This window comes from Rhinolophus sinicus, chromosome 9, assembly GCF_057876585.1.
Source record: "Rhinolophus sinicus isolate RSI-liver-muscle chromosome 9, RSI-T2T, whole genome shotgun sequence".
NCBI lineage: Eukaryota > Metazoa > Chordata > Mammalia > Chiroptera > Rhinolophidae > Rhinolophus > Rhinolophus sinicus.
In genome coordinates this window covers 22,661,934-22,678,729 of record NC_142509.1, presented here as the reverse complement: position 1 = coordinate 22,678,729, position 16,796 = coordinate 22,661,934, and the positions used below count along the sequence as shown (strand labels likewise).

Below are 16,796 nucleotides of genomic sequence, written 5' to 3'. Positions count from 1 at the left end.
TAGTGTTGGGTAGTGTACAAGTCCGTTTTGGAGGGGACCAGTGGGTGTCACTAACTAGCAAAATTTGCACAGAAAGAAATCCAAGAGGGTTGAATTAGTGCCACTGGGGCCTGTTCATGGTGTTGTTTGTATATTCTTAGGATGTTTGTGGAGCATCAGTTTGCCCCATTTCATATGTGTGTGTCTGTCCCAACCGCCCCACCCTCCCGCCCCCGCTGTCAAAACTAGAAGCAAAATCCATTCTGCATGGGCACTCCTCCTCCAGGCTTAGCTGGATTGCTGAAGGTGCGGTCAGTTGGATGCAATTTGTTTTTGCTCGAGAAAGGGAAAGCCCCTATTGATAATGCGCTGATAGGACCTGTGCTCGCAATGTGCGTTTTTAAAATTGGTGGTTAGAGCTGTGTGGGCGGGGAGCAAAGATGAAGTTAATGGTCTAGTGGAGACCGCTCGTTCCCAGGCAAGGACCTCGTGTCTCAGCTGGGCTTCTTAGGCACGCTTGTCTGAGAAGTTTTTTCGGATTTGAACTACTTTCTAAAGCTTTGAAGCCCTTCCAGGTCTTAGCTTTTTGTTGCCCCCTATGGGAAATGTGCCCTTCAGGGTGGACAGCAGCGAGGAAGCCAGTACCTTACAGCACTGATCTGTCCTGCGGGCTTCCTGTTGGCCTTGCTCCTAACCCTTCTGTGGGTGCTGCCTTTAGCCCAGGATGATGTTCACTTTTTACTGTGTCTGATGTTCTCAGAAAATAGTCAAACCAACGTCTGCTCTTGCTGGTATAGAATACGTATGTTCCTAGAAATGTAGTTCAACGAAAAGAAGAAAGTAGCTTCTTTGAGCCCAAGTACTTTCCTCATGTACATAGTGAATTGGATGAAATCTGGTTTGTAGCTGGGAGCTTCAGTTTCTCCATTAGACTTTGGAGCGGAAAGGTAGTAAGAAAAGTGAAGTAACTTAGTGCTTTCTTCTTTGGCTGTGAGCAGCCCGGACCTCTTCCTGGTGGTCTGCCTTGTTACCGTGTTCTTGGGTGCGGATGGGAAGGAGTCTGCAGGAGGCTTTGGATGTTTAAAGGTGTGTCTGGCCGCGCTTAATGCCCTCTTTTCTGGAGCCGGTTGATGGACGTGGGGCTTGACATTTGGGATAGTGTTCACAGAGTCACTGCTGGCCTCCTTCCGACTGTCCGGAGGGGTGGGCTTATGGGCCAGTGGGAAAGAGAATGTGTCCCTGAGATGGTGACATTGTAACATGCCTGGCTGAGCACCCCATGCCTGGGGCTGAGAGGAAGGATCTAGAAATGTTGAGAAGCCTCACTGGGTGGGACAGGCCTCCAGCCGGTGCTTCGATTTGCCTCTGCGGGCTCTTGCTGGGGGGAAGGCATTCCTTGCTGAGATCCAAGCTGGTTGCCATCTGACGGGGTTTTCCTAGCTTTTAGGGTCTAAGGACTATATCTGGAGACTGCCTGGTGTGGAATGTGCTGGTGGCAGAGTGGGGCCGTGGCTGGGAGACAGGAGACCTTATCTGCTCTCTGATCTGTCACTTAAGTGGGACCCTAGGGGAGCCAGCTGCCCTGAGCCTCAGCCCCCAGATCTGTAACCTGGGTGTGGGGGCCGGGTGAGACTCCTGGAGGGGAGCAGGGAAGATCCGCAGCCTGGGCCACGCAGGAACAGGACGGGGGCGAATCACTCAAACTGGAGAATCGGAGGAACCTACCTTCAGAGATCAAGTAGCGGATGGACTGTGGGGGGGGGGTCTTTGAATGCCTCCCCCCGCAGCCATGCGAGAGAGAAGATGTCCGTGGCCATGGCCATGGCCGGGTTTTTGACACTACAACCTCCCCCCATCATGTTCTCCAGCGAAACCACAGCAGCCAGAGGGCTGTCGTTGGTCCTGTAAGTCACTCCTCTCCGGAGAGCAGCCTGGAATGTTAGGGAGGAAGTGACTTTCTAGTGACAACCTTGAATTCACTTTATTAAAGATAAATAAATCACACGCCAACTTTGGCCTTTAACTGTTATTAGTAACAAATTGCTCTCTACCCATACACTCGACCGTTCATGACACCTTGGGGAAATTTGCTGTTGGGGCCTTTTTTCTCCGAGGGTTTTTTATATACCCCTCGTGCGTAGAAGCTTCTGGGGAGCAATTCATCAGCTGCCTTTCAGATTCTGCCCATAACCCTTCAGTTTGGGCTCTGTCTGTTGACAGTCCTGGGTTTCAGAAGAGAGAGACTTCGAGGTCCGTTAGGATTAGGCAATAGAGTGACAGGCTGGTTTGGACATTTTCGGGTTATTGACAGGCCTCGCTGTGGTTTCTCCCAAATGAATGAGGAATATATTTTTCTAAATCCAGCCATTGAGCCAAATGAGCCACACTGGGATAAACTGTTTGTTTACAAATTATGTAAGAGAAGGGCCTGGCCATTAAATTCTTCTGGGCCAGAATTCCTACCCCTCTTCAAAGTTGTAATCAAACTAAACAAACACTTGCCACAGGAACTAACTCCCTCCGGAGAAACAGGAGCAGAAGCTCCTGGGAGGCCTTTAGCAACTTTGGAATGTTTCAAGTAGAAATATGTAACCAAGGGGACGTTCCAGAAATGGTGCTTGCTCCAGCCGGGACCAAAGCGTGTGTCAGCTTTTTTATTTAGGGCAAGAGGTGCAGAATGAACCGGGCCAGTCCAGGTGGAATTTTCTCTAGGATGTTTAATTTTCTGTTTTCATCTTCCCCTGCTTCTTATACTTTCATCTCCTCGTGACCTTTATTCCTTTCTGCTTAAGTAACTTTCTTTTTTTTTTAAGCTTGATCCTTATCTCTTATCTTTTAGCTCTACTGGATTACATCTGGGGATCAAGGGGCCTTCCTTTTAACCAAAACACTCAATTATTGCTTCTCTGTCCCTAGGAAAGATGTCAGGTGCAGAGCAAACACTCCAGGGGAGGGAGGCTGAGGCCGCGTTGCTTTGGTGGTGTCCCCATAAGACAGTTCTTTTGGGGACTGACAAAGGCAGGCCGAGGACATGGTTTCCCAGCTCTGGCTGATCTGGGTCTTTACCAAGTGGCTTGATTTATTTTGACTTGGGAATATTGTGAAATTTTAGGGCCTCAGGCACACCCGTGTTAAAACGGAGGTACACATTCTAAAGCCAAGCGCAGATTTCTCTGGATTAGGCCTGCAGATGAGCTTTTTTTCACGGCATCTTCTGAAGAACACTAGTCCTACACGATGCTCTGGAAAGGGTTTCATGGTGAACTAACTTGGAGAGAGCTGTTTATCTTCGTTTCCTCTCGGAGATTTATGCTGCACAGTAGTGAGTTTATGGTTCTGAGAAATCCTGCTGAAAAGGAATCTAAATGAACTCTATAATTTGGCATTTCCCAATGATGCTTGATCACAGAATTCCATTCTCTCAAAGGTCCTAAGGTATCGGGGAAAATTCCGCTTCAGCTAGTTGGTATTAGGTTGGTTCAGGGTCTATGCTTGTCCAGTTGGTGTCCCAGCGGATTATGAGCATGGAAGACCAAGATTGCGTTCACTTCCAGTTTCCCCCAGGGCCCTGGGGTATCGTCATCACCAGTAAGAATGGCCCGAACACCTTTACGCTGGGACAGAACCGTTTCTTCCATGTCAGCTTAGCAGGTTTGTGGTCTTCTCTGTACTTGGGTAGTGGGGTAGGGAGTGTTAAAGAACCAAGAAACAGTGCCTCTCTTTGAGGAATTTAATTTCTACAGGGACGGGAAGATTCATGAAAGACTTAAAAGAGAAATATCCTCCAAGTGGGTATGAAATGACACCAAAGCAAGCTCAGCCCCAGCCTCAAACTGCCTGTCCTGTGGGCGTTCGTCAGGGAGGAGGGCAGGAAGGAGCGTGTGGGGGTCTAGTGAGCTGTGGGGGCCGTGGGGAGAAGATAGAGGAGTGTCTGGCTGGGGGGAAGTCCTAGATGGCACTTCGTTAGGCTCACCCCTGTATTTCACACAGGTACACGAGTGACAATGTCTTAGACTCCCCCCAAAGCTGGCGTGTTGGCGTTGGATGAAATGTGTGTGAAGATACTGGGAGAACTCTCTCTGGCTTATCTGCTGGCCACCGTCCACCGAGTTGATGTCCTGGATTTGGGGATGGCTCCCCTCCCATCTCTGACTCTTAGGCTGTGAGTTGGCAGCCAGATTTGGGGGGGCCTGCTGTCCTGGAGGTATTGGGCTGAGCTGAATGGACATGCATTTTTCAGGTTTGTCTGCCTTGGTTAATACACAAAAGATTAAATATGCTCTCGTGGCTCTCGTTGCCTGTAGGAAGAATGTGAGATGAGCAGAGCGGAGAGAGTCCCCCTGCGAATGTGCTAAGAGGAGACGCTGAGATGGGGAGTTGAAATTCTTCAACTGTGTGTCATGTTTCATAGTGTTGGATTAGGACTTGTCTTTTTTCTAACTTTTTAAATTGGGGTTGACCTACCTGATGGATGTTGTCAGCAGCTAAGCTCTCCCTAGCCTCGGGCATCCAGCCTTTTGCCTCATTGGCTTTTGTTGAGGCCCCAGGCTCTGCATTAAGGGTGGGGCTCAGCCTCTTCTCAGCTGCCCCCCTTCACACTCACCCCTCTTAAGGAGACAGCCTCTTTGCCAGGTGCTGATTATAACACAGTTCTTCCTCACACTAAACCAAACTTCTGCTGCTTGATTTCGGTTCTGTCTCTAGAGTTATTAGTACGGTATTAGTGTCCCAGGGCTGCCTGAACGAAGTACCACAGACTCGGTGGCTTAAACAAGAGAAATTGATTTTCTCACGGTTCTGGAGGCTGGAAGTCCGAGCTGAAGGTGATGGCAGGGTTGATTTCTTTTGAGGCCCCTCTTTGGCTTGTAGATGGCCGTCTTCTCCCTGTGTCTTCATGTGGTCTTCCCGCTATAACTGTTCACATTTCCTCTTCTCAGAAGGTCAGTACCGTGTTGGATTCCAGCCCATCCTAATGCCCTTGTTTTAACTTGATCTCCTCTTTAAAGACCCTGTCTCCAGATAGTCACACTCTGAAGTCCTGGGGGTTAGGACCTCAACATAGGAGTTTTGGGGAGAACACAACTCAGCCCATAACAGAGAGCCACTAAGGTGTGATGGCTCTTCCGTGCTTTGAAGGGGGTTGTCTTCTGTCACCCCCCACACACCCACGACCACCACCAGTAAAACTACCAAACCACCAAAATTTGTTTTCTCCTTGCTAAGCACCCCGGCTTCTTGCTGTTTATCATATGAGATGGTCTTGAGTTCCCTTACCATCTTGGAATCTTCTGGATTTGCTTCAGTTAAGGAGAGACAAAGTAGAGTACCCTGGACTGCTTGCAACATTCCAGATAGAATTCATTGTAATATCTGCACCAGCAAATGGTTTTGATTATTTTCTGAAAATTTAAAAGATAGACCTGTATGTAAAGTTTTAGTAACAACTTTAATAAATTCATCTTTAAGTTTTGCCCTTTAATTGTGACCGTTGACACGTGCCCATGTGTACACACACACACACACACTCACTCATACACTCATGAGATCAGTGCTAACCGTAAGTCTTTCCTGGTATTTATGTTTAGAGGCAAGTGCTTGGGGTCTAAGTTTATTCGCCACTCTCTGTGTTTCCTCATATTTCTTCAGTTTTAGGAAAGCCAGTGGGGATAGTTATTTCTAAAGAACAAATGAATGTAGAGATGTATTTATTCTTTTGAAGTGTAGTTGCTCTCTGGAGAACCTAGAAGTAGCTCAGTTACTTGAGTATAACTTCTTTTAGGTACATACTCTTAGGCCCAACTGTAGTGTAATTAGATTTAAAATTATAAGGTATCCTCTTCACTTTCGGAGATTGTTTTGCTTTTTATTGCTCATCTCCTCCACTAGCAATTGTGTCGAAAAGGCTCATCTGTTCTTTGTACTTACAGTACTTAGCAGAGTGATGTTCAAAAAAATAAAGTGTTTGTTAAATGACCAAATGAATCTTCTTAATCCTCTTGTGCTTATTTGATCAGGAGTGTCCCATTGTATCTTAGAGGTAAGTGTGCCAGAAATGGCATCTTGGGGTTTAGGGGCCTGTTCTGACTGCTTCCCCTTTTGCTGTTGAATTGCAGAGCTGCCCATGAAGAGACCCTCAGTCCTGTTCACTTTCCTGCAAAATTATGGTTTGTCAGCCCTGATTGATAGTTTTGACAGACTTTCCCCCTCTACTGTAGTCTCTTCAGATGGAGTGTGACACTCTTGGAGTTTCTTTCTTTGAAGATGCTTTGACTGCGCCACCCAAGATTTCCAAATTGTAGCCCTAAGATGCCCATGGCCCTGGCCCCACACAGCTGTGAGGCCCCTTCTGTTCTGGAGGCCCGACTACATTACAAACACCAACTATTTATAGCATACTTTTCAGTGTCAGTAAATTATAGGATGCTCTTGCCAGTGGGACGGGGCTAACACCCACCTGCCTGCCGCTCTCGGATTGCCCAGAAGCTCGCAGCCAGGTGAGAGCTGAGCCCCACCTGAGTGCTTGCAGGGCCTCACCTGGCCACAGCCTGCAGGGATGTTCCCCTGGGGTTCCTAGCGGAGTCCACGTCCTTTGAGATGGAGTGGTTGGGGATGAAAACCAACCAACCAACCAACAAACAAAAACACAAAAGACGCCAAGGTGTACTCTTGAGAGAAGCCCATGCTGAACTAACTGCCAGCTCCCCAGGTGGCTGTGTTTTTGGTGGTCTGTTTGTCAAGTGAAATCACTGGTGAACAGTGTCCAATTTAATCTGACCTGGCAGGATCCCTAGAATTTCAGCAAGGTAACTGAAGAATGTTGAATCTAAATTTGGGTACGATACAATCGCTGTAAGGTGAAGGATTTTAAGAGTCCGTAAAAGCTCTTAAAAAAGAATTGAGAGGGTCTAGGGCCCTACCCTTCTCTCAGCTGCCCCTTGGGAAAGATTTCTTGGCCTGCCATTCAGAGTACATGGGAAGGGGGAGCCCCCTCTTCACGGCACTGGTTAGAAATGGCTCAGTTGCTAGCGTGCTCCCCGCTGGCTGCCAGGCCTGAAGTAGTGGGACTTTTGGGGGCAGGTTTTGTTGTGCTCGCTTTTGGGCCCTTCAGTTCCTTCCATGGTTCAGGGAGGGACATCCAGAAAGAGGCCTGTTCTGTTAGCTGGAGTTTCCATTGAAGTGCTAACTGCTGGATCCTTTGAACCTCCAGCCTGGGAGGGTATTTATAACTAGCTGTTTGCGTGCTTAGAGGAACTGAGGCCCTGCCTTTCTGTAGTGGTTTAAGAGCTGTGCCCTTGGTGTGGGCTGAAAGGGCAGGCCTGGCCCAGTGTGGGGACTTACACTCAGCTCCCCACGACCTTGTTCTCCTCCCCCCTCCTCTGTGAGGCCAGCGGCCCTTTCAGGGTTAACGTCTGCTTTGGAAGCAGCTGGCCAGTTTACACTCCTCCCTGGGCTGTACAAAAATACTTCCTTTGAAGTGTTGGGAGAAGCGGTGAAGGGTAAAACCTGGTGAAGAATAAAACCTGGAGTGGGGCTTGAATGCGTTTCTCTTCCAGGGAGTTTGCTGTGAGACTTAAGCCCCCAGCCTTCATTGTAACCCACTGGGCTGGTTGGTTCTCGTTACATATTTCACAGCTTCCAGCCTGGTCGCAGCTGGCTTTCTCTGAGTGTATGTGTGTTTGTGTTTAAAGTCGCCACGAAAGGAGTATTTCTCAACAAGAGAGATAGTTAGAAGGCAGCCGCCAAACTTGGCGGCAGAAATCCCTTTGACCACACTGCTCCCTGGGGCTGCTCCAGTGGGGGTGGTATCCCCGGGTATGTGTGAAGCTGAAGTATTTTCCACTTGGTCCTAGAGCGGCCAGCCCTGCTTCTTGCCCCCTGCTGGAGTAGGAAAGCTGCCACTGATCCCATCTCTGCTTCAGGTCGGAGCACAGCCGCCCAGAGGATCACTGAAGTCAGAAGTTCCGGGTTCTAACACTTGGGACTTGGGGAGTCCCAGCACAGTGCACGGTGCTCTGACTTTTCTTATCCTCAGGTTCCCCTTCGGTCAAGCAAGCACCAGTGGAATTAAAGGGTTGGGAGCACCTTGAGAAAGTGCAAGACGTTGCTCTAACGAAGGGCCTGCTGTTGATCAGAAATGGCATTTAGGATAAAGGGGCCAAAGAGAAGAATGCCAGAGCAGAAATGAGACGGAACAAAGCTTGAATGTCTTCTTAATCCTGGAGTATTTGCAGCCGAGGAGGGGTTGGGGTGAGATGGGAGGAGAGGCAGCTGTTAAAGTCTAGAGAAGAATGCCAACCTGTTTCTCCCCACAGATGGGGCCACACAAGTTTGCAGCCCCTTCTTCCCCGGGAAATGCTCTTATCATATGGATTCTGTACATCTTATTGCACTATTTCCTATCTCTCTTACACAAAGGGTGAGGACCATGGGTTTAAAATATCACATGGTTAACATTTTCTTGCTGACTTGTGCCAGGCCTTACGCTAAGCACCCAACGCGAATGGTCGCGTTTGTTCCTCCTAACAGCCCTATGCTGTTCGGTGCTCATCTCCGTTTTATAGATGAAGAAATTGGAACTTAAAGAAGTGAAATGATTTACCCAAGGTCTTACTACCCTCTGCTACCAGTGTGGAAATACAGACACAGTCAAGCTGATTTTAGACTCTTGATAGCTGCAAGTAACAGTAAGTGATGGAGGATTAAATTTAATTCCGTGCCCCAGACCTGGTCAGAAACTGTTTTTAGGGAAAGAAGTGGAACATTGAGTGAATCCTGTTTATTCTGGCAGTTTTGACCCACGTTATGTTGCTCAGCTGACTCTTGTTGACCAGTTATATTTGAATAAGCATAAATGCTTTTTGCCTGTGGTTTCTGAAAAAGAAGTTTTCTGATTTCTAATTCTCTATATTGTCATTATAACATAAATGCTTTTTTCTCTCTCCTTGGAAAGGAGGGGAGGAGATGGTTGCAGGGCTTTTTGTAACTGGCTTTCTTACAGTTGAAGGTCTTGGTCTTCGATGGGTAGCCCGTACCTCTAGGAATCTGTAGGCTTTGGTTTTCCCCCCGCCTGGATCCAGGCTTGGCACTTACTTCAAGGGACTTGAGATCCCATCCTTGACCTTCCTCAGCTGCGGGGGAGGGAGAGCACCAAGAGAGCTTGAGTGATTTGCCCCCAGTTGTACATGGGGCCAGAGCAAGGGCCAGGCCTGCAGTGTACTGGCCACATTCCTCTCCTTTTCACCTGGATTTCAAACAGGAGCGCAGATGAAAGGACTAGAAATGACAAGTCAGAGGAGTAGGAGGGCTCTCATTTGCAAAGTTTCTTTTGATCTTTACCCCTTTGTTGAAAAAAACAAACCCACAACTGGTAGCCTGAGCACATGGTTCCCTCTAATTTATTGAGGGGCAGTTATTTCTCTTTTGGCAGGAAGCCCCCCCTCCATCCCATGGTCTGTTTCACTTAGGGCCCCACACCCCCTCTCCCATTCTGCTACTCGGCTGCCAGATGTCACGCTCCTCTTGACGAATCTTTAAGAGCTTTTTTACTCTTCACAGGATGGAGTGGAAACCCTGTCTTACCCTAATGTTCTAAAGCCCTTGGCTTTTGCTCCCAGTCTGTCTTTGCAATTTGGTATCCCACTGCAGAACCCCCTTGCCTGCAGTCAGATGGCTGCTTCAAACAGTCTTTGGCCTTTACCTGCATCCTTGCCTACATTCTGCTAATTTTTTGAGGCTGCCGCCTCCAGGAAGCTCTCCTAGACCATTGCAGCACCCAGTCGTCTCAGCTGCCTCTGAACTTGAAACCTGGTCTTCTCACTCGTTTGGGTACTTCATAATGTGCTATTTTTGTTGTTTAATTTGTATCTGTCTCCTCACTAGCTTGTAAACCGACTGAGGCCAGAGGCATGTGTTCTGAACTGTTTTGTACCCACCAGTACTCCATAGAGCCTAGGTTGGATACTGTAGAAGGATCTGGGACTGAAATCCCATCATTTTTCTGTTAATAGGAATGGAAGACTTGATAATTGATCAGTGAGTTCCAACATAAAAATTTTTTAAATGGATAACAGATTTTTATACAGGGTCTGTGCTATGCCAGAATTAATATACTTTTAAATCAGGATTAAATGAATCAGGGAGTTGATGTACATTTTTATATGTGTGATTTTACTGGGAAACGGTTTATAGTGGGGATTTTTGACCTACACCACCCTTCAAGTTGAAAGCTAGCATACATGCTATTTTAATCTGCTATTGTTATTTCATTCCCCAGTTAGCTGCTCTTTGTATATTTAGGCTTTTATTTCAATGTTGTACAACTTCTCCCCCTAACTCATTTGTTGGGTCTCTACTCACATTGATACAATTGGGTTCTTCTCTTAAAAATATCTCTAATTTTTTAGCTATTATGATCATCTATTTTGTTTCCTTGACCCTTTTCGTGGTTTGTGGTTGTGTCTGCAACTGAGGGGTTCAGGTAGGTTGATGGTCTTCACTGGAATTTTTAGTGTGACCTCCCAAAGGTGGACCCACCTGCACGGGAAGGATTTCTGTTCCTGTCCCCGCCCCCTCCCGGTCTTTCCTCTGCCTTCTGGCCTTGAACACACCTAGCTGCCCTGCACCCTGTCTCTTTCCCAGTTAACTCTTTTGTGCCTGATCTGTGTGGCTTGTTCAGCTGGAGCTGCGGGTAGAATCACGTTTGCCTCCCCATATACCTGTTCCTTCTTGGCATTTTTTCCCTTTTCTTACTTCCCAGTTAAGTATGTAGCATAAGAGGTGGTGACAACACAAGGTGGCCATAAACAGCTCTCCGTTTATAAAATGTGGGGACAGGCTTGGAGAGGTTAGGTGACTTACCCAAGGCCTCAGGGCCAGTACGGAGCATAATTGGCCTTGTGAGGCAGCCCAGGGATGAGCCATGTCCCAAGGGTGGCTCCACATGGTGGCCATGGGAATCCAGAGGCTGGCCAAGTGTCTGTCGCTCTTTGAGGAAAGGAGTTGTCCAAATGAAGCAACCTCCAGGGGCCATTCTGACCTGATTTCTGAAAGTAATGGATTTTGAGGGTGGGTTTGGAATGTCTAGGTTCTGCTGTGTTTGTGGACATTTTCCCAGAGATGGACTCTTTACTACTCATCCATCTCTTAGAGAAGCCTAAGATCCCCAAATGGGTGAAGAGCCCCCGATAGGGGTGACACTTGATGCCCCTTGCCTTGCGGTGATTGCCCTGGAGAAGCTGGCCCTGTGGGCCACTTGCCATCCCCGCAGCTCCAGTGACTGCTCTGGGGGCACAGAAGGAAAGTAGGATGTGATCTACCCTCACCCCATCCAGTGTCAGATTCCTTCTTAAATTAAAAGCCTGTGTGGAATAACCTTTAAAAATAGCAAAGAGTTAGAGGTTAGTTTCCTTTTCAAGTTCTTATTATAGAAAACGTTACATGTATTCACAAGTAGACAGAACTGTGTTATGTACACAATGTATCTCCACAGTCACCATGACCCGCTTTAAAAATTGTCAACTCCCGGCTGGCCCCCCTTGTTTCATCTGCACCCCCACCCCCATGTGATTTTGAAGCAAAGCCAACGATATCATTTTTTTCCCTGTAAATATTTTAGTATCTCTAAACAAAGATTTTTTTTTAAACAACCCCAGTGCTCTTCCCAGAAGAGGTTAATGTAAAGTTAGTGATACCCCTCCCACGGGCCAGCCCCCTGTCCACACTCTCTCTGTAAGCAATGGAGTGTGCGCGTGGGTGCCCCGGCACGGGCAGCTGGGTCCGGGGTCGAGTCCTGCTTGAGCCCGAGCTGCTGGGAACCGAGCGGGTGCTGGCCGGAGATGGGATTGCGGATGGTGGATCCCGGCGTGGGCGCAGCGGATGGTATCGGTTTTGCCCGGGGCGGGAACTGCAAGATCAAAGGGCGCCGCGCTTCAAAGCTGCCGGAGCAGCCGGATTGATGCAGAGAATGAGAGCGCGCTGCTGATGTAATCGCAGCCTGTGAGACAGGTTCTCTCTCTCTTTCTTTTTTTTAAATTTAAACAAAGACACCCCTTGTTTGTTTAGAGAGGTGAAGCGTGTGCCACGGAGGGCATGCGGCATCTGGAGCGCTCGACTCTGGGCTGGTGGGTCCCAGGCAGGGCAGGAATGTTGCCAGTGGCTGGAGTTGTCTTAGACGGACTCGCAGATGGTTCCGGAAAAACACAAACTGCTTCTGTTAAGAGCAGCTGATTTTTGTTCCTTAGGGGGGTCGGTTTTGTTTCCAAGTGACTCTCCCAAGATTTTGAAAGCAGCGTCCTCTGGTGGGTGAGTCAGCCTTTGGAACACACCTGGTGAACGAGGTGGGGAGACAAACCAAAAAGGAAGCAAGGGGTCTGTCTCTGGTGCTTTTGCTCATTTCTGCCCCGGGCGCTAGGAAGCTCATCTGCCTATTCCCCAGTGGGTGTGAGAGGCTTGACTGAGGCTGGCAAGTAGGGCCGTCCCATGGGGGGAGGGAGGACGGCGTGGCTGAATGCCAGGATCTTCACCACCGCAGCCTGAAGATTCTCCCCGTCCTTACAAAGATCACAGACGTGCCTGATGGTCTGGTGTCCCTGCCTCTAGTGGTTATTTAGTACACACATTGGCGAAACCCTTTGCCATGTATCTTTATGAGTAAAATCAGCCATATTTCATTTTCTTAATAAGTCTTACAGAAAAATACCTGCACAGACAAAGCAGCCCTTCAGCTGTTGAGTCAGCTTCTTGGATGTTGCATTCCTTCCGAAGACCTTCCCCACATCAGAGTTCAGGATCAGTGGGATTAGAGGTGCTCGCCAGTCTACTTCATGGTGACTCAAGCCCACCTCGGCATCTCACAGGCATCCCAGCCAAACAGCATAAAACCAGATTTCTCTTCTCTCCCCGAGTCTGTTTCTCTTGGGTTCTTGTCTGTTACTCAAGCTACACACCTGGTATCTTTCTAGACTCTCCTTCCTCCTCTGGCCCCATGATGCCTCTGTCCATGCACATGAAATTGTAAGCTCCTGAAGGGCAAGACTGGGAGAGTTTTTTTCCTTTTTCTTTCCTTTTTTAAATTATAAATCAGATTTCCCCCACCTTTTACAAAAGTGCTCCTCCTCCATATTTTATTATGGAAAATTTCAGACATACAGGAAATGTGAAAGAATTTTGTGGACACCCACACCCCCGCCACCTGTATGTTAGCATGAATATTTTACTATACCTGCTATATCACATATTTGTCCATCTGTGCATGTGATGTCTTTAATATTTGAAACCTGAGCACATATATATTCAGCACATGGTAGGTGCTCAGATGTGTAAATGGATATGACAGTTTTTTCGAGGTTCCCTTTTCACTGTTACTACCACTTTTTGATGGATCCAGCTCTTGTGTGCACTTTCTATATCTCTCTATCTCCCTCGCTATCTCTATCTCCATCTCTGTCTCTCAAGTTGGGAACAGCGCTAGGGATCTTGATGTGATTCAGACACTCATGGGAAAATCCAGGAGGTCCTAGGGCTTGAGGACCACCTGGGGCCTGGAGTTTGCTTTGGCAACTGTTGCGTTTGAATGACTTGCCCCCTCACATTTCTGGGAGCAGAGCCCAGTGCCCTTCCTTCTTCTGTCCCCCCCTTTGCCGTCTGGTGGTATAGCCTTGTGACTGCAGGAGCGTGGGCCCATTTTGTCCAGAGGTTTTTGTACAACGGGGTCTGGTGTAGAGTGTGAAGTTGGTTAGCTGGTGGAACTTCTGGTAGATTTCACACCAACTGGTTTGAAAAATCTCTAGTTTAAACTATTATATATATTTTTTTAATGAGTAAAATAAGTCACATTTCTTGAAATATCAGTATGAATTTGTCCTTTGGGGGAAATTTCATTGGAATTGGCAAACTTAGCTTATTCTATTCATAGAACTGTTTTAGCTCTGACTTATAAATCTGCTCAAAGGATCCTAGAAGCTTACACTCTTTTGACGTATATGTAAAAATGAGTAAGCTTTGCGAAGTTAAGATGAACCAGAACTTGTTGCACTTAGATTGGCTTCCCAACACCCTTCTTTTTCTTTGCTTTGCTTTGATTTGTATCCCCTCCAAAACAAGTTGATGTGATTTGGTGTGTGTGTGTGTCAAGTCTTTTAGAGAAGAAGCACTTTCTTTCACAGTTCTAAGCAGGAAATGGACAAGGTCTATGAGCTTACCTGATTCTTTTTCTTCATAGAATGGATAAGCTCTTCCTCTCTTGAATGACAATCCTATTTTAGTTTCAGCCTGTGTCTTCCCTGCTTAAGGACCTTGGGCTTCGATAGATTTCAGTTTTAGGGGCGCGCGAGTGTGTGTTTCTGTTTTGGCTGGACCATTTGAAAGTTGCCAATATCTTGATATTTTATCCCCCAGCACTCCAAAATACGTCTGCTAAGATTAAAGACATGCTCCCAACCACTGTGCCATCATCATACCCATGAATGTGACATATTTAAATTTCTCTAATTGTCTCAGAAATGTCTTTCATATAGCTGGCTTTAAAAAAATGCAAGAGCCATTCAAGGTCCTCCTATTGTATTTCACTTTTAAAGTAGTTATATTGCATAGATGCACAGAAACTGTGATGCTAAGGGGAAGCAAAATAAAAGGAAGGCTTCCACAATCTTACCGTCACAATGCACCAAACCAGTTGCACTTTTTCATCTCTGATGTTCTTTTAAAATGAAGCTTTGGACAGGCTTTTGTGTGTGTTTGTTTTTAAGTTCATTTTTATAACCATACATGAAATAATTGGAGGTATCGTGGAATGTAAAAGAAAAACAAAAAAAAAAGAAAACCGACCAAGACTGTTCTGCTGCTTCACCACATAACCAAAAATTGTGGTCTTTGAAAATTCTTGCTGAGATATTTGGAGTCGTATTAAGCATACCAGGAAGCTAGTGGCCTTTGAGTAATGTTTGAATCAAGAGGGAAGAAATCAACTCTTCCTTTTATTTGTCTAAAGACTGACTTTGTCGATAATGTGTCAGCATCTGTAGGTCTTGTGCCTCCTTTTTCCAAGGAGGCGTCTCTACCTTGGCACTACTGACCTCTGGAGCCGGCTAATTCTTTGTTGTGGGGGCCTGTCCTATGTGTTGGGGGGTGTTGATCAGTACTACACACTAGATGCCAGTAGCAAACTTCCCTCTCAGTTATGACAATTAAACTTGTCACCAGACATTGCCAAATGTCCCCTGGGTGAATGGAGGAAGGGGTGGCAACAGTTAAGAACCATTGCTGTAGAAACTCTTTAGGGTTAATTATTGAGTTGAGGTTGACTGTGTTACTGATGAATTTCTGTGGCGGTACATTTCCTATTATCATGAGAATTAAATTATTTTAAGCCTTGTCTCTGTTTGGGAACCCAGAAATTTCAACATGTCACTGGCCAAGGGATTGAAATCCGTTGGCAGATGACAACTGAGTGTGTGTGTGTGTGTGTGCGCGCGCGCGCGCGCCTTCCGTGCTTTTCACACTTTAGCGGGAGCCTTGTTATCTGATACTGCTGGGACCTGTAGGTGGTTGGGTAATTGGAAAAGGCCAGTTAAGTTAAAGCAGGGAATGATTAAAAAAAGAACAATAGTTTAAAATTATGTTTTAATTAAGGCCTGTAAGTGGACATTCAAGCTCAGGCCTTTCTGAACGGGACCGCTGGTTTGTGCTCCTTAATCTGTCTTACCCGTGATCTGTCACTTAAAATTACAGTTCTGGGTTTGTTTTGTTTTGTTGTGTTGTGTTTTGTTTTTAAGTGAAGCAAAAACTCATAGACACTTGTAAAGCTATCAGGAGCCTTCTAGAATTTTGCCTTTTTCCCCCTCCTAGTTTAAAAGTTGTACACAGTTCTCAGCCTTTCCCCCCTCCCCAGTTATTTGCCATCATTTAATCTTCCTGAAGTATTTGACTTAGTTTTCCTAGGATAAAACTCTATGTTTTTGCATTAAGATTTAGTTTCGTTACGTACAGCAGGTAGAGTTGACATAGACTGATCTAGAAATATGTACATCTTAGCTGGTGGGTGCACTGGTGTGTAGAGAGGTCCTAGAGAGCAGTTCCTGGCCAGATGTCTGTGGTGAGAGCAGGTACCAGTTAGTGGTTAATTGGGCAGGTCTGTTTATAGCTCCTGCTATATTCTGAAGTGCGTGGACAGCTCCAGCGGAAGGTAGTACCCTTTCAAAGTGTGTGACATTTTAGGACTTGGAAGATCTAGGTTCTGTCACTTTCTCATTGGATTTGGGACAAGCACCTGAGTGGCCTCGGGCTTCTGCTTGCTCATCTGTCAAGTGGGAATAATAGTGATGCTCGTCTTCACCACCGAGCAGGTTACCCTGCAGGTCACTCGCAGGTCACTTAACAGGATATGCCTTTGGAAACGTTCCATGGGACACTGGTATGTTATGAAAGACCCAGCCATGGCTGAGCCCAAGAATGGGTTTCCTCTTCTGAGGATGTGTTGGCTGCTTCTTGCTCTTTGACCACAGAACACTTGAACCCTCACAGTAAGAGCTTTTGGCCAGAATAGGAAGCGGAGGAGGCTTTGCCCTGTGTCCGTTCATTCCCACTCCTGAGGAAGTAGCTCTGGGCTCCTATCACGCTGATGGTGAAGCCACGTGGCAAGACTGGGTCTTTGTCATAGGTCTTGCTTGAATGGAGATTTCTAGCTTCTCAGTGGTGAACCCAGAGAGCAGGCAGGGATGAGGGGCCAGGAGGTGGGAGGACCAGTGGCTTGGCTGGAGGGTAAGAGGCAGCCAGGGTGCTCATCACGGGTCCTTTACCCATGTTTTGAAACGAATACAAAG

The 16,796-nt window shown here is 47.0% G+C and overlaps 1 protein-coding gene across 3 annotated transcripts in view; it reads left to right on the top strand.

Annotated features, from left to right (window-relative positions):
- ZNRF3 (zinc and ring finger 3) overlaps nucleotides 1–16,796 on the top strand; it is a 139,420-nt gene that overhangs the window by 20,082 nt on the left and 102,542 nt on the right. The window contains exon 1 of one of the 3 annotated variants that reach the window (XM_088800957.1): nucleotides 11,960–11,982. The exons of the other annotated variants lie outside the window; for them this stretch is intronic. The gene's annotated coding sequence lies outside the window, so the exon portion shown is untranslated. Of the gene's footprint in view, nucleotides 1–11,959; nucleotides 11,983–16,796 lie in introns of those variants that run through there. 3 annotated transcript variants of the gene reach the window in all.